This window comes from Homalodisca vitripennis, chromosome 3 (assembly GCF_021130785.1).
Source record: "Homalodisca vitripennis isolate AUS2020 chromosome 3, UT_GWSS_2.1, whole genome shotgun sequence".
Lineage (NCBI taxonomy): Eukaryota > Metazoa > Arthropoda > Insecta > Hemiptera > Cicadellidae > Homalodisca > Homalodisca vitripennis.
This window is the reverse complement of record NC_060209.1, coordinates 63,535,275-63,562,172: the sequence shown is the minus strand read 5'-3', so window position 1 is coordinate 63,562,172 and position 26,898 is coordinate 63,535,275.

Below are 26,898 nucleotides of genomic sequence, written 5' to 3'. Positions count from 1 at the left end.
TTAAAAGTCTTTAACTGGATTGTATCTTGACTGAAATCAACCATTAACATATTAGTTCCTACTCGAACTATCATTTATAACGAACATTTATTCCGTAAAGTTTACCCATTAATGGACAGACTGGAAACGGTGCATTTTATTAATGATATATTAAAATCTCTTAAAACCAGGCAGGGCATACTACCTAGTTTGAACAACAAAACTTCGCACAGTACAGCAAATCTGAGGTAACTTTAGTAATTAGGTTTTTTCCAATCTCTACATTAAATCCCTTCTGGGTGAATTATTTAAATTTCCTCGTACTAGAGACTACTGTAATACCACTGGAATCATTAAGTGAGCAACGATATATTCCTTAGCATCTGAGAGATGAGTTAGGATAATTCAAAGAAATGTACACCTCGTTACTGTATGGCATGTTTTGTAGCATAGTAAGTTTCTCACTGTATTTGTGATGTAAATTACAGTGATTAGGGAAATTATTATCATCCACGCACTCAACTATGGCTCGGCCCTCAAAAGTGGATTTTTAATATTGCCTCCAATAGGGATGTCAATCGGACCATTCGATGAACCATACTTTGTTTCATTACATTTTTCGTTGTAAGATATGGATATTACGAAGATACTACTACAGCATCTTACTTCGTCTCGTTGCTCAATGTTATATTTCATAATACTCCTATAAGAGCGTTTTCTGAAAAACTTATGTAGACTATAAAACTCACCCCAATAATTATTTCTATCAACAAAGAGCAAGATACCCTCTCCCCTCTATTATGTCTATCCCCGATACATCCCCGAATATCCAGTCGAATTACGTTTCAAACGAGTAAAAATTTCGGATCAAAAATAAGTTAGGCTTCTTTTTATTGTACACTGTATTGACTCATTTACAATAAGTGAAAATTGCTCTAAACAAACTCTTAGGTATATTCTTTATCCATCACTTAAATGCTTGTGACTGTTTATCTCATTATAAAGATCATTATCCATGCGTATCCACACGAAAGTAGAGGTTAAGATTGATTGTTAATTTTAATATCTATAAAAACACTCATACATGTAAACTACCAGTGTAAGTATTAGTTTAGATTGTGACGGTACGGCCTAACTAGGTTACCAAATTCTGATCAAATTTGTACATTTTTGTTTTTATACAACTTTGACATATAGCAGTTGTCCTTATCCCAACGCGATATTCCGAGGTTTTAGTAATCCTGTGGGAAGTATCACTGGTGCACTTCACCACCGCTACTCATTAAATAGCGATCAGCTCACGCTATTTGGTCTGCAAGTAGACCACCTGAATGATCAAGACAAGTCACGCAATTAGCTTTAATACCACACAGTTCATGGACGAAATTTTTAATATCATCCACCTATTCGGCCAAAATGTAGGATCAATATTCACATACCTTTGACTTGTCTGCCTGTTTCAGTACTTTTAGATGTAACCCCTGCTTCCTCTTTTGGTGGAACTCATCGTGTGGTACCGTCTGTCAGTCTGTCCGCCGTCAAACAGCGTCCCTTGAACGCCCAAATCTTCAGTTTAACGTCGGAGTCGATTTAAACACTACATGCTCAAGTAGATGTAGCTCGGAAAAGATCTCGCCCTTTGTCTTCTAGTTTGTAGAACGTGTCATTGTGTGTTATATACAGATAGATTCCCTTCAAACTTGTGTCCTACCCCGCTACCAGTGACCTAGTGAGTGATATTGACAAGAGAGTGTTGTCGTAATTGACCCGTTATTTCATGGACTCCACTCTAGCCCTGGATGCCCAGAACAAGCTAGAAGTACTTCCCCTGGATGAAGCTAGGAATGAAGCTGGAACATGGAATGGACGTCAGTCAGTCTTGAATAAACCTGAGATAAGTGATGGTCACTGAAATATAATCCAATTCTTCATCCATTTAAAATTTTAATGTAAAGTTGAGATCCTGAATCCGCAGAATTAAACTCTTATATGCAAGCAACTCTGATAATTGTCGAATTTCTCTCAATATTAAAGATATGTCATTAAATGACTCCATCGAGTAAAATTTGAACTATTTTAGGCCAGTGTGAAGGGAAGACAAAGTTAAAAGGGACACTAGAGTCGAAGTTCTTAGCATTTTAGTTAACATACTTAAGATGCAATAGATTATGTTGTTTTAATTTAGTTGATTAAAAACGCCTATATTACAAATGCTTCTGCACATATTATGAAATGTTTAAAGTGTAACATATTTTGGCAGGTGAATAAAAACAAACATTTACTAGCGTCTGTTTAATGCTGAAATGAACTTTTAATACTTTCGGTCCAGTAGTTTTCACATTATTGAGTACAACAAACAAACTCACAAATACACAGACATAACACATTTATATAATAGTGTAAGTTAACGTTATTTAATAACTTATTTTCTCAAAACTATCTTTTAAAGGATATTGCGGCTCTACTGGACAGTCATCAAGGTTATTTAAAATCAATTTGAAAGCTTGAACATTTGTATAAATTACTGAAAAAATGGTGTAGGCCAAAATTTGGTCATAGAGTCAACACCATTTTAAGTGTGTTTATTATTAAATGACTTTACATTCTTTACTAAGCGTTCCAATTAATTTAAATAAAAATTACTGCTTTAACATAACGGATATATTGCATTAAATTATATGCCTTTAAAATCCCTTAACAAGCAAATAGAGAGGTGTAAAGTATTTACATCTAGATTGGTTGTAACACCCCCTCCCCTCATCTACTCTACGTAATCCAAACCTATTTCCACACCAATCATAATCTAAAAGTATATCTACTAATGAGAAGCATTACCTGATCTATGCGAATTAGGCAAAATTCCAACAACTGCGCTTTTAATGTTTGATATCGGTACAGTCCCGTTTAAGTAAATTTTGAAAAAACTAAATGAAAATAAAGTTTATATTGTAGTAAACATATTTGTGATATGTAGATCACGCCAACCTTAATATAACAGAGTAGGCAGTAAAACTGTGCACTACCAAAAGTATATTAAGTGTGTTCACTAAACTTGGCCAGTTTTGTGCCGTGTAAAACCACTGAATGCGAAAATAACCCAACTTTTGGTATTGATTTACGAGCATAGCTTTGAACACCAAACTGGATTAAAGTGATTACATTTTCAATCTCAAATAATCCCATTTACATTATATTCTTACTAGTACGATTCACCTTCATAAGGTTTATCGTTACCTCCACACACTATAGCAGAGATGTGGAGACATTTTGTAAACAGTTTTAAAATTGAGAATCTTAATATTTGATACATGATAAATTTATAGTTCTTAGCTATTTAGAATTTTTATGTTCAAATAGTGCTCTAAAAACTAGTTTTCCTTTTCTCTTAAATATTTTTTACCAAGACACTGAATCAACCACAATTTTCTTGGTGTAGATAGAAAACATTTCTATTTTTGTGTAATAAATATAACCATAAAAATACAATACCTCAGCTTATTACACTGCAAATTAAACCTACTGAAAAGAATCCCTCAAAATTTAAACTGTTTCTAAAGTAGCTTCACACGTAAACGTAAAATCCAAATAAACATTTACTTACGCCATCAGTCTTAGAATCTTCAAAATAACTTTTCTAGAATAAAATAGAATAGAATGAACATTTTTCATGAATAAATAGAGTATCGTAGCCATTATCTTGTTTACTGTGTTGCTCACTGTAACATACTAGTGGTCCAGAAATTATGTACTCGTCTTATGCAGGTGACACTTATGTAGTCGCACTAAAAGAAGAAACCTAAATAGAGATGTATATGCTACTAAAGCAGGTGTATAACGGTCTAAGACGAAAAAGAAGAGAAATTTAGTAAGTCCTAAAGATAAAAATTAAAAAAAATTAATAATAAAACATTGTTGTGTAATGCGCTAGACACTTTTCGTCAGCCAACAGGATAGGTTGTATTTTTCCGTTCGCTTAGAAGATTATTTATCTTCCACTTAGGTACACTTTTGTACTAAAACTCTTAGGCTATCAGTCTTAACCTTTCTTATGTTGTGCATAGACACATAATCAATATCAAGACAAGTATCAAATTCACACGAAAAAGATAAATAAAAATTAAAAATTTTCAGTTTTTTATACTCATATTTCAGACAAGAGTGTTCTATAATGGTGTATGCCGTTGAAATCTGCCACTCCGGTATGTGACATAATTTCTTGTTTCTGCAAGGGGGGAGAAGGGGAACGAAATATTCTTCTCTATATGATTATCCATATATTTTTCAACAGGACATCTCAAGAATGAAATGAGCTATGGGTTTATAAGCCAGTTACACGACACGTATTATGCGTAATCCTACATATATTAATATTACTTAAAAAAGCAGCCTATTTTTGTAGAAATATAATTTTTCACTGTGTGGTAAACACGTTATTTTACAATGTATATAAACTCTTTTTGAAGGTAATGAGGATAGCGAATATTATGTACCCACTCCTTTATATATTTGTTATGTATATAGTAACGGGTGAAATTAAATATTGGTAAAATTTAAATATATATATATATATATATATATATATATATATATATATATTATATATAATACATTAAGACATATCAATTTCAAGGAAAGGAAATGTCTCGAGAGTTACCAAGCCCTGATATCTCAGTAGTCTGGAGGTGTAGTAATGTGTTGACATTACAGCTACGAGAAGCGAGAGGACTATAACTAAGTTACAAACAAACAACCCGTCAGCGTGGAGTAGAATAACATTACTTTTATACTGAGCCATTCGGTATGCCCCCTCATGGCCGAGTTTTATTCATTTTACAGTTATATATGCTTCTAAATTATAAAAAGGTTTCATATGCAATTTTGTTACACAGTTGCATTCTTTTGATTTTAAGTAGCCAAAAACAGATAGCAAGCATACCGAAACGCGAGTGCCAACATTTCTCATGAATTATTTCTTAATTAGGTGTTGTTTCGATTATCAATTACAAAGGTGCATACAAAAAGAGTACAATGGATGTTTTTACTAAGAGGGTGAGAATAAATGAATATTCAACTAGAGCATTGGGATAAAATTAATTCTAAAAAAATACAGAAGTACGGAATGCAGTACGATACAATAATCAGATTCAGATATGCTAAGTATATTAATTAGGCATGACAGTTAAATTTTATTTCGTATCTAGTAGAGAAAAGCAAGGTTTACGTGGGTCGAATTGTCTAATTTGAAATATATAATTCAATTCCTAGATTAAGCTGCAATATAATTATTCTATATGTAATGATTTAATTCTATTTTATGAAATAATTTAGACTTGCATAATAAAATACAACAATCATGTCCCCTTTCGTCATTTCAGTACCACCACAATTTACCACATTTTCCACTTACTCGCCTCCTATGATCTTTGTATTAGTATTAGTAGACTTGTAGAATTAGGAATACATTTTAAAATGTATGTATATTATTAAAAAAAGCCTATTTATATGATATCTTACGAAATTAAAAGGCTTCACCATTTGTGACAAAAGTTTTATTGCTTTACTAAAAACGTTACAAAATTAAATGAATGTACCCTTGTAATCATAAAATGAAACTTATGTTCACCTCTATATTCTGTTCCGCTTAGTACAGCATCTGAATTCCATTTTAACTCACAAAAACAGCACAGGAACTAGAAAATAGTATTTAATCAACACTTCCCGCCGTAGCTACGTTTTGTGCAATACTATTACTGTCAAAATGTAAAACTTTGATTATCAAATGCTGAAATATTGTATAGCAGACGGGGCGCTCTTAATACATGTAGTTCGCATATATAAGTTTAGGGTACTGTTTCATGAATTCTGCACCAAAGTGTTTTGCATCGTACGTTGGCATGATTCAACTAATTGCAGGTTGGCATGATGAATGTGAACACGCAAACCTGTCAACGGCTGAATGATCATGTGCTGGCGTTGTCGTCTTCAATAAAGGGTGAAACCACTATTAACTTTATACTGTATGAAGGCAATACTCATATGATGGTCGTAATAAAAGTATGTGTCAAAATTTAAATTAAATTAAATGAAAACTTGTTACAGAAAAAAGTGTTTCATGTGACACATTCATAGTCCAAAAGGTTAATAAAAACTAAGAAGAAGTGGGTTTCTCTTTTATGTGTTATGTTGTTGAAGTGTCACTTTTGGAGGAAACTTACTCGTCTGTGAATAGACATCATAAAATGGCCTCCGCAGACGTATAGGATTTTCTAAATACGTAAATTCATGCAAATTTACAAAAAATAAAAATTTGAAAACAATACAAAAGATAAAATTATCATAAATTGTTTTCTTATTTTCTATTTACTTTATAAATGTTTTGAATAAATACTGAGTATTCACATTCAAACTATCCCAATACGTATTCTTTTAGTTGTTCTAACCTTAAATAATCTACAATATTTCTTCTGGAATTTCTTTGTTTCAAATTCAATTAATAATTGCATAGTCCTCTATTTAACTAATTTACCTATCAACAAAAGTAAACATTCTGTCTTATGGTATTGTTTTTTATGCTAATATAACTAAATATCATATAAATTTAATCTGTTGAGATCTTCATGAGTTAGTTTTTGCGAACATTATAAGTATGTATATATACCGATATATTTCTACTTTAAGAATTAATTGGTCTTATTCATTAAATATTTCTGCAGATAATGAGCTCTATATTTTCTGAATATACAATACACAACCAGTTAATTGTAGCTTAGGTTATATAAGTACTTGTTTTCCAACACTTTAATAGCCAAAACTTATAATACTTAAAAAATAAATATGCTAAGTATACAGTGCACGTACACTTAGTGAAGGGGAAGGTAAGGCGATAATGGCTTACCGCTGTCGGCCAGGTATTTGAATAAACAAGGTGTGTAGAGTGTGATGGTGTTCCTGCTTGGACCCCAATTTGAGATCTGCATTAACCCATTATGATCATATTAGCTTCTTCTATTCATTATGTAATTACTTTTTAATTTTAAAGACAATATGACACAAAATTAATGCAACTAAATTATTCTATTACAACGAATAGATGACACTTCTAGTACATATAGTTATAATGCAGCAGTATTATTTGCGTACTTCTTTCATTTATACAATCACTTGTATTTTCATTACAAACAATTTATAACTAAAACTTCATGAGGATAAAATACGAAACTCAGATTAAAATGTGGTCAAAGTTTAAATGATTACAATCGTTTTCTTAACTATTTAATTTGGTCATTATTCCCATTTCATTTAATTTTTAAACAATAAGCATAGTTTATTGTGTAAGGAATTCAATGCCAAATAATATATATTCACTAAAAGTATACTATAAATGAAATGTTCAGTTTAACTCTATTTTACTCTCCCCTTAATAAAACCTGACTCTGTGACAAAATTTGGTCCCACAATCTGGAGTTTAAGCCCATCTGAAGAGATTCAATAAGTTCGGCGAAGACGTCGTTTAAAACAAACTATTTTCAACGTTTCAACTACAAAGACACGTGATAATGTTTTAACCAGCGAAATCGCTTTCAAAATAAATTAAAATTAAGAATAAAAAATGTCTTTTATATTAAAACCTGTTAACTTCCATCAAGAATACAAAGCAGAAAACAGAGAAGTTTAATCTATCTATAGACATTTTGAAGCAAACAATCAATTTGATTAGGGTTGTCTTACAACAAATGTTGGAAAGAAAATCTAATTGTCGTTATTAGAACAATCTCGATGATTATTAATTAAAAATTAGCAACCCACTTCTGCTTCTGTAAGAAGGAGGTGTAAGGTATCAATGATCCATAAGGTGGGTAATGCATGGACAAGTAAGTAATGAGAAGTTAAAATTGAAGAATATTACAAATACAAATTCTGATATTATTGATTGTTTTACGAAGCTAAAATAAAGCAGGTGATTCCATGAGCATCCACGTAAACATCGCTTTTACTGAATATCCAGTGAACTATCAAGGCAGTGGCAGCTGGAGAATGCTAGATGTGTTGTCAACTCCAATCTCACGTAAAAGATAGGCCAATAACACAAATACTGTATATTCCAAGTATTTTCACGATGTTTGTTTTGGGTTACTTTATATACAACTAATTCTGCAGGGTGAATGTGACCAAGGGTAGTTACCATTGCTGAGTAAAACTACCCTCACTCTAAAGGTCTAGGAAAATTAAAACCAACCACACATTTGTTTTTATGTAGAAATTTTGCTTCTAACAGATTAGATCCTTTAAAATATGAGGAGTTAATTTATTAGTCTTTAAAAGAAAGTTTTAGAAATGTTGCAATAAAACAGCTTGTAATCACACAGATGAGATTTTCTGATGTATGGTACTTTAGAGAGAGATTTTATACAGCAGCGGTTTATGGTACAGGTTTATTTAAATACTAGTTTTCACACAATATGTGGCAAAATATAGGTAAATTATATTTTGATAAGCAGCATTCTTCCCCCAATCAGCATATATTTAAATTAATTAATTGAATATTACCTGTTCCATCTCAAAAAAGTGAAGCAATGCAAAATTTTATATCCCACCTCACAGAACAGTGTCATCGCACAATTTCGGTTTCACCTAGTATTACAAATAGACACTTTTAAAGCTATTCATTGAACAGTATTAAATACTACAGAAGCTGATAAAATCGCTGTTATTCCAGCGAGAAACACTCGCTATACTATTCTTCCCGCACTTACAGATATTTTAAATATTAAGGTCTGGCATTTTCCACGACAAATGGAAGTTAGCCTTTATCCAAGGCTTAAAAATAAGGTCTCATCCCCTTCACTTCCAAAGGACTGCAGACAGATACGTATTCTCCCTGCTCTCTAAAGGACTTGAGATAATAGTTCACTGTGAAACAAGTAAATTCCTACTGTCTCATAATTATCTCATCGTGTATCAATCTCGCTTCCATCGTTATCACAGTCCAGAGTCTGAGCTGCTGCGGTTAACTAACGATATTAGGTTTGCCATGGATCACAGATAGTTAACTATTTAAATTTTTTTTATAATTCAAAGGCTTTCGATTCACTTAATCGCGCCCTATTACTATCGAAATTAAAATATTTTGGTTTTTCTGAGACGGTTACTTCTTGGATGCTATCTTATCTTGTTGGTACGGCAGTCTATCCGTACTGATGGTGCCATATCTAATTGGAAATCTGTTCTCTGTAGTGTACCACAAGGATCTATACTTGGATGGTTATTATTTCCTTGATATGCGAACGAAATTAGTATTGTACTGAATTTAACTGTGCTTCACTCACACGACTTTCAAATCTACCCTTAATGTGAAGGAGGAGAATGAACGTTATATTTGATAGTATCATAGAAGACATTAAACAAGTACGTAATAGAATTTACAGAAACACATGGACTTAGGCTTAAATAGGACAAAGCGAATCGCATAATAATTGTTCACTCTCGAATAATGATAAAAAAGGGATTAAACACGTAAATAGAATAAATAGTAATATCGATAACGTACTGCAGTAGTGTTTAGAGTTTGAGACCTGCTAACAACTCCATGATGCGTTGGTCTAAGCATGTAGCAGGTACTTGTAAAAAAAGTCTTTTTCGCAGTGCAATCATAAAATAAAATCCAACATTTTTACCGTTCCATATTAAAGTATTACTTGTGAAGACAACAGTATTTCCTTAATTTAACGACTGCAACTACGTAATTACTCCAAAATTATTGTATTATATTGGTTTTTTGAATTGCGAAATCATGACTATATTACTTCTAACTTTATTCGTATATAAATGTTTAAAGTAAATAATTTAGGAAACATTCGAACTTTAAATGCGTTAAATTTCATTCTTAAAAGTGAATTTCCACACTTTTCCATCTTTTCAGCGATATAAAATTTATTTTTAACAATGAAAGCTCAAGATATAACCGCATTGGATCGCCTATTGTTGCTGATTCCCTGTAACAGAGCAGCAATATTTTATAAATCCTTCATTGTTACCGCATGTAGAGTTTCAAAATCTATTCCAGATAGCATTAAAGAACTGGAAAGCCGGGTACGGTTCAATTCAACCTAGTAAATCTCTTCGTGAATCGGATAAACGCAGCTGCTAAAACCGATGGCGTGGACATGGATGTAAACGGGCGGAATGAAGAACAGAGTAAATGGGTTTAAAAATATATTTTTATTTAATGTAATTTTTGTTATTATTTAGAATAGTATTAGTTTTAGCTTTTACTTCAACTTCTTTATATTTAAAAAATAAAATTGGTTGATAATTCTTTTCTATAGTAGGTTAATACATGTTTATTAGTAGGATTTTGTTGAGGTTAAATGCAAAAATTTGGCCTTAATTCGCCTCGCTACTCATGTAATAATAAAGAAATTTTATGACTATGACAACGAGCTGAAAACACTTTATAAAGAAATGGTAGAATATTCCAAGTCTTCGTTATGCGGCTACAGTTAAAATGAATAACTTTAAGTTATAATTTATGTTTAATATTCTTGTGATTACTAGATAGTTATTCCTGTATTTATACTGATTTCAATACAAACTAATATATTTGGGTTATAATAAATTATGGGTTATCAAATAATTCATAGATTATGGTAAATATATAGTAAACTTATCTTAATTCGTATGACCTTTTATATGCATAGAATTATTTTATTTCATTCCACGAAGTATAATTAATTGTATTTATACATCTTTGGTATAGTATGGTTAAGATAAATCGACATTATGTTGTACCATTGCCTGATCCAACCAGTCTTTGATGATCTTCGTCCTTTAAGTTAGAAAAAATGGACCGCAGAAACGAGCCGTTATAAAACTCTGAAAAATTAAAACTTTTGCATAATACGAGAATATTTTATCATAAAACACCTTTTTAATTAGATTCGGTATAGATTCACAACAGATATTCCAAATAAAACTTGTTTGAAAAACTTTAAAATCTAATTGTATAAGTCTTAATAAACGAATAGAGTATCATAACAGACATTATCGGTTCATAGTCTAAACATATTTAAAACAATTAAAGTAGTGTTAATAAAATATCAAGTCGAAAGAAAGGTAAAATTTGCTTGAGAACTCCATCTCGAAATGTCAAACTGAAGATGTATTATTTTAAGATTTTTAAATTGTAACAACAGTGATGGGACAGTCGGCATCTTAATATAACCGTAACACTTTAAAATATATATTAAATCAATAATCATAAAACCCTACAAGACCAAAATATTTATAACCATAGAAATTTCTACGGAAAAACTTTTTAAGAGATTATTGAATAACAATTGAATTGAATTAACAATAAAAAAAATATTTGGCCTAAATGCGAATGACTGTCATTTAGAAACGTTACGTTGGATAAATCAGTACGAATTTTAGTCAGTACTTATTAATTGTGTTCGCAATTATTCCCATAATGCTATATACAAATTACAACGTGGAACGCCGCTCGCTATCTGGAATCCGTAGTTGATGTAAATAAAACATGTAATAGACCTAATTTCAGCTTTTAAAACCTTAGGTTCCTCAACCTATGGTTTTTATAGTTTAATTTCGTGACCCATTTGAGACTCCGTCTCTCTCTCTCTCTCTCTCTCTCTCTCTCTCTCTCTCTCTCTCTCTCTCTCTCTCTCTCTCTCTCTCTCTCTCTCTCTCTCTCTCTCTCTCTCTCTCTCTCTCTCTCTCTCTCTCTCTCTCTCTCTCTCTCTCTCTCTCTCTCTCTCTCTCTCTCTCTCTCTCTCTCTCTCTCTCTCTCTCTCTCTCTCTCATCAATCAATCAATCAGAAACTTTTAAACAGTAATTTTTACCGTTATATTATATCTATATATATAAAAATGAAACTGTTCGTGTGTAACAGCATCACTCACAAACGGCTGGACGGATTCGCCTAATTTTTTTTTTTAATTTGTTCGTCTTGATCTGTAGAAGGTTATAGGATACTTTTTATCCCTTTCCCGATTCAGGATTCCGCCCCACTGGTTACAGAAATACCCGTAAGAAATGCATTGCAGCAAACATATGTTATTAAGTGAAAGAGTCTTTTCAAATTTTTAATCAGCTGTTCTTTGTAAACATATATAATGCGACAAAAAATATATTTATATATAAATTTCTTTACACTTATAGTTTTAAAGCATAGAGTAAGCTTAAGAGAAACGACAAATTTTGTTTAAACTGTTTCTGCAATCATAATATATAAAAATGAATGTTTGTGTGTTTGTCCTTTATAGACTCAGAAACTATTGGACCGATCACTATGAAAATTTGTATTTTTCTATGTAGAAGGTTTATACGCAATGCCCATTGATGTAACTAACCACCAGGCTGTACTGCAAGATATAAAAGTTATCAAAGCGCCTGCACATTATAAACTGCAATTACAACACAGTAGTTACGTATATTAAAATATCCAAACACTATTTGAAGGCAAAGAAATATACGGGCAAAGCTTAAGAGACGCGTGCGAAGCCGCGGGAAACAGCTAGTCCTGATTAAAACTTACATCCTGCAAAAACTGGATTTCCAACAAACTTAAATACGTCCTTAGACCATATATTATATGGTTTGATACCTCCCAATATAAACGCAAAATATTTTATTTTATATAACTTTTCCTACCATACATCGTATGATTCCTTATTACAATATCACGTAAGAATTACAGAGTGTGGCCAATCAAAGCTTGAAAATAATGGTTAGTTATTAAGCATAACCATTCTCAACTGATATCGGATATGCGTTAAAATTTTCTGTAAGGAAACAAGGGGACTTTCACTTGATGATTGAATACAATAGAGTTAGAGTATGATAATCGTGCAGTAGCTGGAGTTTCAGGGAAGACAGTTGTTGTAAATAAGGAGAAACATGTTCGGCACGTCCAAGATTGAGAATCAGTCTAAACAATAGTTTTGGGCTCGCTGAGGTCTGTCCTGCAGATAGCACAATAGTCATGTGCTGTCACTGTGTTATTATATCACCGTAGCTTGAGTGTGGAAGCAACATTCTTGGCCTGTACAACGTTTACTGTGCCAAGTATACAGCAAAGGATTAAAACTGTGAATGCTGGTACACAATATGTGAGACGTTGCAGTTACTTGATTGGTACAAGTGAAAGAAGAGGACCGATAAGACAGCTCTGTGGGACGCTACCCGGTAATTGCTTTTTAATTAGATATTTTAATTCCCTACCCAGACATTATAGTCGTTCATTAAGGTATGAGTTGAACCAGTCAACACAACCACAAGCGTAGTTATAATTTCGTAGCTTGATAACAAGAATGGGATGGTAAACGTAGTCGAAGGCCTTTAAAAAAATCAAGGAGTATTAAAACTTTTGCCTGTTTTTTGGATGTTTCAGAAAAATATCTCCTGTTATTCCCAACAATTAAGAGGTGAATTCGCTATGCTTTGAGCGATATCCTGACTGAAACTGAAACAGGATATTAAGGCTTCTACGGTTGTATGATAACTGCAGGTAGACCACTCTCTCCAGGAATTTTTATAATGACTGACCGGACAGGAGACGGTATCTGGAGATTTGATAATTTTTTCAAAATCCAGACTATGGCATACTCCTATATATCAGAAAACGAAGAAGAATTTAAAGACCGATTAAAGATATCAACTAATACTAGCAGTATGACTGGTAAGGTGTATTTTCAGAGGGCAAAGAAATTGTGTCGGTCTTCAAAACTGCAGCAAGCACGTCAGGCTAACAAGAGTGAAAGAAAACCGAAGTGGTGGCGGCACAATAAAGAGCAACCAGAAGCTTGCAAGCACAGTAAAGAGCTTCAGACAAATTAATAGGAATTTTAGAATATTGACCATTAATAATATTTAAGTTGAAGAATAATGGGAAGCAATTTTTAGATTGTCCAATTTCGAGGTCTTTGATCCTATTTCACAATTATTCCGTATATTGAACCTTTGGTAGAATTGAATTATAAAATATAGCCTATGCGTTTCAAATGTTCTGCTGAGTGTGATTTAAAAACTGTATAATTTCACGTAGGACATCAATATGTGTGCTTTCTATTGTTGAGTAAAAATAACAATAATTTTAATAGATCATGTTTAATTTAAGTGCCTTGTAAAAAAATTTTGATCGGATCCTTCTTATTATAACTGTCTTTTTTAATCACTTGTTGATTATATTAAATCTATCTACCAAAATTTTAGGTCATCTTATAACAAAAAAATTATATACACATAAATTATATATAACAAGAACGTGAGATATACAGTATAAAAAGAATGCATACTTTGTATGGAATCTTCAATCACATGCTTACCCTGGCGAAAACGTTTGTTAAAACACTTTACGTGGGATTGTATTTATGGTTCTTTTTGAAGTGAAAAGTTTATTTTACACTATATATGTTTATTACAGACAAAAAATTCAGGTAGTCTTAGCCCATCTTCACTCCTATAAAAAGCACGAACATTTCCTCAATCATCTGATGTCTTCGGATCTGTCCAAGTTGGTTGGGGGACCACACGATACTTCCGAACTCCAGTACAGGTGTCACTAAAGATAAAAAAAAACAGTTTTCATAGCTTCGATGCTTATCCGTCTCCTTGAAAATTTCATGATGAATCCCATCATTGATGAAGCCCTTGAGACGATTGTACTTGTGTGATAATCAGGGCTGAGGTTGCTTGTCAAGATTACTCTCAGATCACGGACTGATTTAATCCTCTCAAGTGTATATCCGTTGAGTACGTAGTTCAAGGAAATACATTCTGAGAAACGGTGAAAGGTAAGCATTTCTTATTTCTTGATATTGATCTTCATGCAGTTACGGAGACACCACTGACTGATCCTCTGTGAGCAGGTTTTTAGTCCGCTATAGTTTTCGAAGGAAGTGAGAGATGTTTATATTCTAATATCATTGGCAAACTGTAGACATTTAACAGGAATTATTCGGTCACTAATATCATTTAAATTTATAGGAAACCGAAATGGGCCAATTGTGATCCTTGAGGAACTACTGATGAAGCACTGAACGGCCCAGAAACAGGACCGGAACATTTCACCATGAGTATACAATGACTGGAACCTCTGCAGGAGATTGCTCGAAAATCTATAGGCGTTTAGCTAAGTTATTAGGTGAGCATGACTTAAAGTGTAGAAAGCTTTGAAAAAATCCAAATCGATGCTGTCAACCTGGAAACCAGCACGAACGGAAGAGCGAATGAAGTGGTTATAAATAACAAGATTAGTCGTAGTCGATCTTTAACGTAAGACCCCCTGCTGTTCGTTTCTCAGAAGTCTCCTACAGCTGAAGCGGTTTACTGTCAAGGACTGTTGGATAAATATAAGTCTACAGTTACTGATGTCGACAACGTCGGAAGACTTTCGGATGGGAACTACAAAACTGGTTTTGGGACTTTGAGGAAAACACCAATGCTTGAAATACCATTGAACAGGACAGTTACGTGGGGTGTAAGCAAGTTACAGCAGTTGTTGAGAACAAGTGGAAAAATGTTATCAGATTCAGTGCCCTTGTAAGGGTCAAGGGAAGCAAGTTTCTTTATGATATTAGCTTCCAGAATACGTATTCGGATAAGTTGATAGTTCCGTCCAACCTATAGCGAGGATGGGGCCCGGCATTACCAGTGAAGACTGAAGAAAACTTTTCAGGATTAGGTTGCAAATCCCCTTGGGGGATGATTCTGATTTGTAGTCGAGGTGATAAGAGTCAGTGGATTTGGCTGAACACTTCAGACTATTTTATAAAGCTCCAAAATTATTTGATTTTATGAGGTATATTATGAATATGACACTTTTTATACTTGCGATATAGTCCGAGTAACATCTTCGGCTGTTACACAGTGATGTAAGGTATTTTAATTCATGGTAGTAAGTATGATTTATTTTGGCCTTATATTTTTTATGGCAATTATTTTTTTTAAATACGATTTTTTCAGTTTTGGAGACATCCAGCAAGAAAAGCTTGACTTCCGATCTTTTATTGGGAGTAAACTCCAGGAAATTGCTCTCTATGATATCCGAAATATGATTAAAGTTATTAAGAGTGTTTTTGGGTCGGTTTGTTAGAGGTCCTGTAATTATCACAATGGAGAAAATTATAAGTTGAAGTGTAAGTGGCTTGTAACGGTTTTGGAAGGCTGACTTCAAAGTAATGAGCTGGATGAGCAGACCCTTCAAGCAGAAGAGAATATAATGCTGGTAAGATGACAAGGAATGGTTCGGAAGAGGAGATAAGATCAAGAGTCACGCCTTTCTCGTTCAAGATCCTGTTTAATTTAGCCAATTCAAAGCCGAAGCCTTGAATTGGCTTACATTAATTTTGTACATGTAATTATGTAATTAATGTATCTCAATACATTAATTATGTATTGAGAGCCGCTGCCGAAGGGAGTAGGAGCGCAGACATTCCAATCCACATTCGGTAAATTGAGGTCACCAGCAAGGAGCCTGCAATAGGCTATAGGGATGGAAGAGATGACTTCGTCCACCGAAGCACAGAAACCTACACATACAGTAGCAGGCTGTTGAGACGGAATATGTACACCACAGATAAAAACAACAGAAGTACCAGTAGATATTGTCAAAAAAGCGAGTCATCATCGCACAGATATGTTGAAGGCTTTAGCATGGAGAAGGAACTTCGCGGCTACTTGAACACCACCACCAATATTTTTTTAACTGGTAAGTGGAGACATCCTTCCTAAAAACGATGAACACAGTTAGTCCACCCACTCATTATGATTTATGCCCAGAATGAGATTTGTTTCTGTAACAATTAAAATGTTGTAGATACAGGTAATGAGAACGTGCTGCAGCTCATTCATATTTGAGCGATGCCCATTGATACTATGGTAATATGCCAACAGCTTTTCCGATCCGAAATGTATTCGCTTTTCGTTGTGTTCTTTATTTTTATTATAAGAACGCCGTTTACAAATTTTATTAAATATATATTTGTAATCATTTCTATACCTTTTTACCCTATTCACAAGAAAAAAAATCAGGTAAAAAAAGGACATGTAAAGGTATTAACCAATTTAATATTAAGGTAGAGCTTTACAAATTGGTATATTAACTAACCTACAAATACACGTTTTTACTTAAATATATATATATATATATATATATATATATATATATATTATATATATTATGATTATGTTATCACGTTAAATCAAATGCGCTATGTTTAATAATAAAATTGTGTTGTGCACAACTTAAATGTAGGTTTTTCATAATAGTTTACTTACGTTAGGTGTAAACAAACTGAATAACATATTAACAACATGTGGACAATCCAAAACTAACTGAATTATATTTCTGTAGTTGTTTTTATAGTGTAGATTTCTTTGTATGACGAGAAATACATAACTGTTTCATTTAATGTTTCTTAACCTAATTAGTCTAATATGACAATTAAAAACTTCAATACACAAGTATTTTTAACTTTCGTGCAACCATTCATGAGATATCGTAATTTTTGCAATAAAGTAATAAACATGCAAATTCTTGTACAACTTTACAAAACTAGTGGTTTTTAAAACATATTTAAAAAATCCGACAGTAAAAAAATAACTATTTTTAAATAATATCCTTATTTATACTATTTAGTGCTTTACGACAAGTTACGTTGTAGTAAATCAAACATTTATTAGTACTGATTAGAATTAAAAAAAATACTAAGCTGGATTTATTTCAATTCGTGCATACCTTTCTGTGTTTCTTAATGTGACAATTAAAAACAATATCCTTTTAAGCCGAAATTCATGGCATTTATTTATCTTTAAACTTCTGTTGAACCTTATCTAAAAATATTTTAAGGTGCTTGTGGAATATATTTATATATTAATTATATACTTCTAATGAGATTGGTATTTTATTTCCACTCAGTTACGAATAGAAATAAAAGCCAATTACAAGATAATGTTACAGACCCTCCTGAGAATTGTGATAAGAAATTAAACTTCCACGGTCATTAAATGCTAGTTAAAAGACAAATGGTAAAATAATACTTCTCAATAAAGTTTGATTTTATTTAAGTAGCCACAAGATACTTCATTAGCTTTTTTAAAATTATCTAACTATTTACTTTCTAAGGGCGAGTCTCATATCCAAACTGTTCTATCAGTTTAGGTTCTGTATCATTAAAACTTTGTCTGAAATTTTTGAAACATATATAAGTATTTTTTACGTAGAAAATTAATAATGATGCTGCCAAAAGCAAATTTTTAAAATAAAAATGAAGCAAGGGATGAAAACTCAACACCATGTATTACGTAACAAGCATTACTAATGTTCTATACAGTATTTTAGTCAATATCTGCTGCACCATCTGCAGAATATTTAAGCACAAGATATATGTAGACCAATTTAAATATATAGACTAACGCTCAAACATCCCACGAAGTGCAGTTAACCATCATCGAAACTTTTATTGCCTACATAAAAATAAAGCTTCATGCAAAATTTCAAGTCAATGTAATTTTTTCTCGATATATCCAGTGGAAAGTATGCCTAAATGATACTGTCCTTTGAGTAATAGGCTTTACCAACGTTCTAAACATTAGACTTTTTATTACTACTCCTTACAAAGTGACGTTTACCCAGGTGTAATGTGGAATGTATGCATTATTTATTGGCTGTATGACTGTACCAACACCTCCATGCTTATATAAAGGAGAGGTGAACGATTTCTGAATAACTCATGAGCCCTAAGTACTACGTACAAGAAGATAGCTACCAGCACCCACGTTGTGTCTTAATATAATGTATACCCGCCAAGGAGCTAGGTTAGTTTATGAACAGGAAAGCACTATAAAGGTTAGATGAATATAGAAACTGTTTTTGTAAATGTTAATAAAATACTATTTTATAGCACTGCCTTTGTTTAAGTGTGTTCTAAGTGATGATTGATTATACTTACGAGAATAAGTTGTATTGATTTTAGCATTTTGGTTTAAAAAAGTAATACCTATTCCTTTATACAAAGCTATAATCATTTCTCTCTCCCAGTATAATACAATTTAAGTTGTAAAATTTATTTATTTTTCCTTATAAGTCATTTAAAATTGTATTATTCATGAGTGCATATAATTTTAACCTTATTCTTGTAAACGTTTAGGTAATATAAATAAATCGCACAGAACAAAAGTAAATATTTCTAAAATAAAATATAGTGTTATAGCTTTATGCAAGTAAATAAAAGTGTCCCGAGTTAGCGAAACTAGACTTCACCGTAAGTCTCCTCAACCGCAACAGGAGGTCTCGGAAGCGCGCCCCTCCCAAATTCGGAGCAAAGCATAAAAAAAAACAACAACATGCCACTAGTGGGAAGAGAGACAAAGAGAGATAAAATTTCCAGTACATAATATAATTAATTAGGTGGCAAACATTTTTACACAAAATAAAATAAACTGCAGCACCACGGTGCACCGCGTTAACTTACAAACTAAATAACAAAGATAAATAGAATTCCAATATAGCCAATAACATAATAAATAGAAATTTGACATATAAATAACATAATAAATAAAATTTTACACATAAATAACATGGGTTTAGGTACGGCATATAGTAAATATAAATTTTGAACTCTTAATTATTATGAACTGAGGGGAGGGAAAAGGTTGTAGAATTTCTAGGCCCACTAGTTTTTAAAAAATTAATTTATTTTCAAGTTTGTAGCCAAAACAATAAAAAAATATTTAAAGCCGATTTTCGAAGGAGGTGGGGGCTTAGTTGCCTCCACGAATCCGAATTAAAGATGAAATCCTCCCCTACAGATCATGTCACCGTGTCCAGTGATCAGGGCAATCACTTGTCTAACCTGATCCCTGCCCAGCCCCATCAGCCATCTGGTGAAGCCGGAGCTAGAGTCAGTAAGCAGTCTTTTGTCGAGTGCTTGTCCTTGGTGACTCTGCCACCGCAAGCGGTGTGTCTTCCTGGACCATTTGTTTATACTTTGGTAAGCAGCTGACTTGCTTATACCACAACTCGATTCTGGACCAGTGTATGGCATGCTTGCTCCGCTTTTGGCAAGCTCGTCGGCGCAAGCATTCGTTGCCACCTATGCCTGTATGGCCCGGTACCCAACCAAGACGTACAAAGTTGCGTGATCCAAGCTTGCAGAGAGTGTTGAAGCACTCCCACACAAGCCTGGATGAAATGCTGTTGGAGTCAAGAGCTTTAAGAGCTGCCTGACTGTCTGACATTATGTAGATGTTCTTTCCTTGGTACCCTCTGGAGAGGCCTAGGTTGGCACAGGCCAGGATACCATAGATTTCGGCTTGAAATATGGAGCAGTTCCGTCCCAAACTGCCGCAAAAGGGCAGTTCTAGGGGATTGACTGAACACTCCATATCCGGTTCTGCCCTTAATAAGCGAGCCATCCGTGTACCAGACAAAGCTCTTTCTTATTGTTGGGATGTTATCTTGCGATTTCCACTCATCTCTGGAGTAGAAGTCAACAGAGAATGGCTTATTGAATACGAACTCCGTTCTCATTATGTCTGAGACCATTTCGAGAATAGCGTTTGGGTTTACAGCTTCGGTGATGGTGACGTGGCCCGTTCTAGACGTGCCATTCCTGCACAAGTCAGCAACCATCAGCCGATAAGCTGACTTGCGTGCTTCAGCTTTTATGTAGACATCAAGAGGCGGAAGTCCTAAAGCCACCTCGAGGGTCGCTGAAGGACTGCTCCTAAATGCTCCGGTTGCAAAGATTGTGCCAAGCCTTTGTAAGCTTTCAAGCTTGGCTTTAGCAGTTACCTGATTCACCTTTGTCCACCAGACTAATGAACCATAAGTGATTTGGGGCCTTACAACTGCTTTATAAAGCCATAGTGCTATATGGGGTTTTATGCCCCATGAGATTCCTGCAAGTCTTCTGGACGTCATAACCGCCCACTTTGCTTTGTGCAGGATATTGTTAAGATGGTCATTCCACGTAAGCTTATGGTCTAGAGTCAGTCCTAAATATTTGACTGTCTTTGACCACTCAAGCTGTGTGGATGCGAGTTTCAGCCTGGAAAGATACTCTAGGTTCTTTTTCCTAGTGAATGGTACTACTACTGTCTTAGAGGGATTTACTTTCAGTCCCTCTCTAAGACACCAGTTGTGTACATGTTGAAGGTTGATATTCATGATATCAGCAACAACATTTGTATATTCTCCCTGTACCATAAGGACTATGTCGTCTGCACATCCTTGGACATAGATTCCATTGTTTGTAAGGTCCTCAAGTAGACCATCTACTACTAGATTCCACAGTAGAGGTGACAGGATGCCTCCTTGAGGGCATCCCCTTGTGGGTGCGATCACAAGCGATTCTTCATTGAGATCGGCCCTGATCCGTCTGGAGCACGGCATGGCCCTAAGCCACCGGCACAGAGCTGGCTCGAGGCCACGTCGCTGTGCTCCACTTACCATCGCAGTGAATTTAACATTGTCAAAAGCTCCTTCAATGTCCATGAAGGTGCACAATGCCAATTCCTTGGCGGACAGGCTATCCTCAATCCTACTGACTAGTTGGTGCAGTGCTGATTCACAGGATTTGCCTTGCTGGTATGCATGTTGGTTGCGATGAAGGGGAGTGTCTAAGAGAACTCCCTTTCTTAAGTGCCTCTCCACCAGTCTTTCTAATGTTTTCAGGAGAAACGAAGATAAACTGATGGGACGAAAAGATTTAGGGACAGAATAGTCCGCTCTCCCTTTTTTAGGGATAAAGACCACCCTGTTGAGACGCCAGACTTGTGGTATGTACCCACAAGCTAGGCTCGCCCTAAATAGTACACATAGAAGAGTGAGGAGATTCTCCGGCCCTTGCTGAAGCAGGGCCGGAAAGATTCCATCCCCTCCTGCAGATTTGAAAGGGGCAAATTTAGAAATTGCCCATTTGGCTTTAGAGAGAGTGACAATCCTTCTGGCAATGGCCCAGCTACCACGATCAGCTCTTGGCCAAGAGCCTGCCTCATGGTTACCAGACGTTCCAGTGTCGTCATTCTCAAAGCAGGTAACATTTACTTGTAAAAATAATTCACTGTATTTTATTCATTCTGTAATATTAATTGTATTGTAAATTATGTAATTTACAAATAATAACTGTACATCATTTCCCAAATAACAATAATTAAATTATAATCCAAAATTAAGCCGTTCACGCTACTATAAAGCAAATAATTAATTAAACATAAAATAGAAATCATGAATGTTGCCACCCAATTTTTGCACTCAACACAAAACACGAGGTAACAAAATTTGCAAAGTCTGTACCGTCTCGCTTACACTAAATAAAGACAAAATGATTACTAAATAAATAATTTCCGTTCGCCGAACGGATCAATTAGAACGCACGGCGCAAAATATAATATTTAACTGGCATAGATACAAAATTAACAATTTAGAACTTTACGAAAGACAGGATAGAACACTTTGCGACAATAAAACGACACTTTGTACACAAGGAACACCACAAAATACAAAAATAATAAATAAGCTACTTTTAACTGAAGAACGAAAATATGTGTCTGCGTGGGAGAGAAAAACCGCCAACTATATTAAGTTAAGAGAGTGAAAGAGAAAAACAATTACCTGCCGAAAGTAGGAAAATTAGCCAGCCATGGGCATCAGGACTACCAGTAGACAGCACGAGATTCACGTCGCCTCTGCCGAACGTGTCCGACCGCTCCGATCAGTAGCCGCTGCCGGTAATCAGCTGGTCGGTAATCAGTCAAGGTCAACCACCTGACCTCGACCAATCAGTCCATCCAGGAAGAAAATAATCAATACGGTGACGGAGTCACTCCCCCACCGACTGACAAAAGTGGCCGAGGTGGGAAGAATAAAAAGACAAAACTATCCAAACTGATCCCCGGCTCAAAAGGTATTTGTTTATAATAATAAATTAATAAACTCACATATGTTTAAACAAATTTGTCTTAAACTTTTCAGATAGCAAAATGTCGAGTTCAATAATTATTAAAACTTTAGGAAAATGGCAACCAAACATTCACAATAGTGTAATGTATTGTTTACGCCTACTTTAAACGACAATACAGCTAGTCTAACATGCATTCTGTTGAAAAGATGGCGTTTCTTACTTCGTTTATACCAATAGGCTTCAGTATATTATAACAAAAACTGTTCATTATAAAACAATATAAAAACAAAAGAAATGTAGTGAAAAGTTGTATTTTGTAAATAATGGATGCTGAAAAATATAATATTAGTAAATAATACATAGTGACAATGTGTAATACTTACATCACATTAAATTGAGTAATTTTTTTAAAAACTACTCTAACATCTAGTAAAATATTAAAAATTTTGGAAAAGATAAACGAAGAACGTCATAAAAGAGCTTTTTAGGTATATTATGTAATTTATAACGAACTAGAACTGTAAATAGTATTATTGTAGATCCTTATTTCTCATGCATGTAAATATGTAAGTTGCATTTCACTCAAAACTCTTTTTTATAACTTCCCTTTAAAGATAATCCTATTTGTTTTTTGAGCTCTCACTTTATTGTCATTTTAATACCATGTTTTGCCCACGTTCAAATGCCATACTTTAGAATCCATGAAAATTTTAAGATATTACAACAATTTGAGCTATAACCTACCAGGGCATTATTTTATACAAAATCATTACACACACACATATATATATACATGTATATATATATATATATATATATATATATATATATATATATATATATATATATATATTCTATGATTTCTAACTTATATTGTACTAGCATACGCATTGGTTGATTGGTTGATTAACAATCTTTGAAATGTAAGAAAGATATAATAAGTCATCGAGAAGAGTTCTAAATAAGTGGGTATATTTCCTCAATAATAATGATCTCCTCAATAAGTAAGTACTACTTGAGGTCAAGTACTCTTTCCTTTAACGGTAAAGTTGACCGAAAATGAAAACTGAGAAACTCACTTGAATCAAGTGTACTCTAGAATTGTATGATTTACCAGGTGGTTTAAATTGCATCTTTTAATCAGTCATAACGCCATTGTTATTAAAAATGCCATGGTTGTACATGCATTATTGTATAACTCTTTCTTATCTATGAGAAAGCTTTGTGCAAAATGTTTGGTATGTAAGGTAAATCATTTTACTATTATAGTTCTTGATACATTCAGGTTTTTTTTCATTTAATTAGGTTTAAAATACTAAAGTTCTAAGCACCAAGTAATTTTAAATTATTTTGTATTTAGCACCGGTCTAAGAACAATATTTTCATAATGAATATTGCTGATTTTTGCACTCAAATCCAAATTGTACAATTGTTATTGTAAAGATTTAAATTTGAGTGTCTTATTCTGTAAATTTCACGTAAACATTTGATAAAAATTTTAGGGTTTTTGGACTATATTTCTAATGTTATGAGAGTTTGAACATTGTAATATATTCAGCTCTTTAGCCATCCAATGTAAAAAATATATCTTACTTAAAGCTTCCATAAGAAACCAATCATACTTATAAAAATGCACATGTTTTGAAGTTTTAATTTTACTGTATTTAGTACAGTCCACGTTTGGTTCGATATCAATTATAATGCTATAGAACTTCTTACATTTATTACTTAAATAATCATCTCATTCATGTTTAAACATTTTATTTAGAAACATATACAAAACTTAATATAATGTCGGGAAACTACATTTAAAAACTGTTTTCTTGTGTTAAATCATTTTCTCTTAGCAATCACTTCAAGTTATGATTTTAGTTTCTTGAGTTTAAAACACTGTTTTCTTCACTGTTTTCTAATGCTGGAATAGTAAGTAGAAATAACAACTGTGTAATGAACTGTGTTAAAATATAAATTCCCAATTGGATAAGACAGCGTTGTGCTCGGTTGTGTCCTTTTTAGAAGTACGTTGTGATAGAAGTAGAAGCTACTTCACTAATATCCCCCGTTTTATGTCGCATACATTGATGTCAGTCAGAACTGATTGAAGATCTTTAAAATGAACGCTCTGTATAATTTCTATGAGCTGGCATATAACAACTAGAATTATGGTTGTGTTTTAACATTATGTTCAAATCTTTTTCTCAAGTAGTTTGATAATTGCATCTGTAATGACAAAAATGTTACTGTAATATAGTTGTTTTCTATTCTCCATTTACAATTCTTCAGACCTACAGTATGTTCCATTGTCAAATAATTGGAAATGTAATCGATCCCAATAGAGTCGCTAAAATTAATTTCCGTCAAATTTTTATACAATACTGTTTATTATACTACATTATATAATATTTTTTTATTTTTTATAAGGGTGTCTATTCAGCTACATGGTAAGGTTGGACACTTAAAATTTATTTTTGGTATGTATAAACTAGCTTCTACTCCCAATCGGTACTGTAGAGCTATCAACACTTTGTTTGGGAAAGGAATGTTCAGAGACCCCAAGAGAACTGATCATTACATTTAGAAACCCTATGTCGTACTGAGTTCAGTTCGTTGATAATGTGTGTTCTATTAGGCCTTCTTTAATTTTAAATAGCTTACATCATGGATAGATATCTCAGAGTTATCTATATATAAATATATATATATATATATATATATATATATATATATATAAATATATATATATATATATATATTATATACGTCATGTTAAGCTTACTGTTTACTTTGCATGTTTGCTATTAACCATAAGGTATTAATAACACAATGTAAACATTTCTTTTCAAAACTGCAACTATAATTACTATACAATATTCCGCAGTACATAATGGATAAATTAAGGACACCGCAAGTTACAGTGATCATTGAACGGCCATTATAAGGGTTAGGAGTGGATGTACTTCTGTGGCCAACCAACATCCTTTTTCTCTCAGTCCTCATGCGTCACTGCTCTTTGCGAGAATTTATCCAACAGAATATAGGGGATTTCACTGCAGTAAATTTCTATTCAAAGCACAACGTATAAATTTTTATTTCGTGTGTTTTTTTTGCTAATTCTCTATGATAATTGCTCAATCATCTTGACTAAGAGAACATGACAAAAAGCTTTTTATAAAAAAATTGTATACATAAGTTATATGCCGAATATGACCCAAAACTTTTAATTTTGTTCCTTGTTTGAAGTTTATTATGACGATGGAAGGATAGTTACGGAAACAGGATTTTTCGGGACATTTGTCATAGCTCAGTGATACAAAAAAGTTCGGTAACACTTGGTGGATATAATGCAGTATACTTGTCGATTATTACGGTTTTATCTGTATATAGAACTTTAGCTCGTATGTGTGAGAACAAATTACCAAACAAACCACATGTAGGGTCTTAGCATAAGAGCAAAGAGCAGGTCATGAAGGGTAAGTAGAACTAATTGTTTTTAAATTGTTCGCTATCAATATGTGTTTCTCTTCTGTATGGAAAGATACTAATCAAGAAAATCATTCTTTAGAAATACCTTCTTAGATTTAAAACCATTGAATTCTAATTAACGCTCAGAAGGATGACGTCTCAAATGATGAAGAGTACAAATCATTCACACGGGAGTCCGGGTATTTGTATTAACTCGTGTTAACGTGCCGGCCAATTATATCAGTTTTTTAGATCATTTACTACTTTCTCACTGAGTTTTTTGCTCTTCAATTAAGTGGGTGAGACAGCCGGTTGGATTCTTAATAGTAGTTGATATACAGCAGGAAACCAAAAAAATACTAGATTGAGAATTTACTTCTTTTATAAATTTATTTATAGGCAACACATTTTTCTAGTAGGGATATATCAACCTTTGCCAACTAGAAACATTTGTAACAGTTTTGTCATTTTTAGTGTCTTCTTTCGTTATTTATTTATTTACGCGTAACAAGGTCATTCTAAGTATGTTGGGTT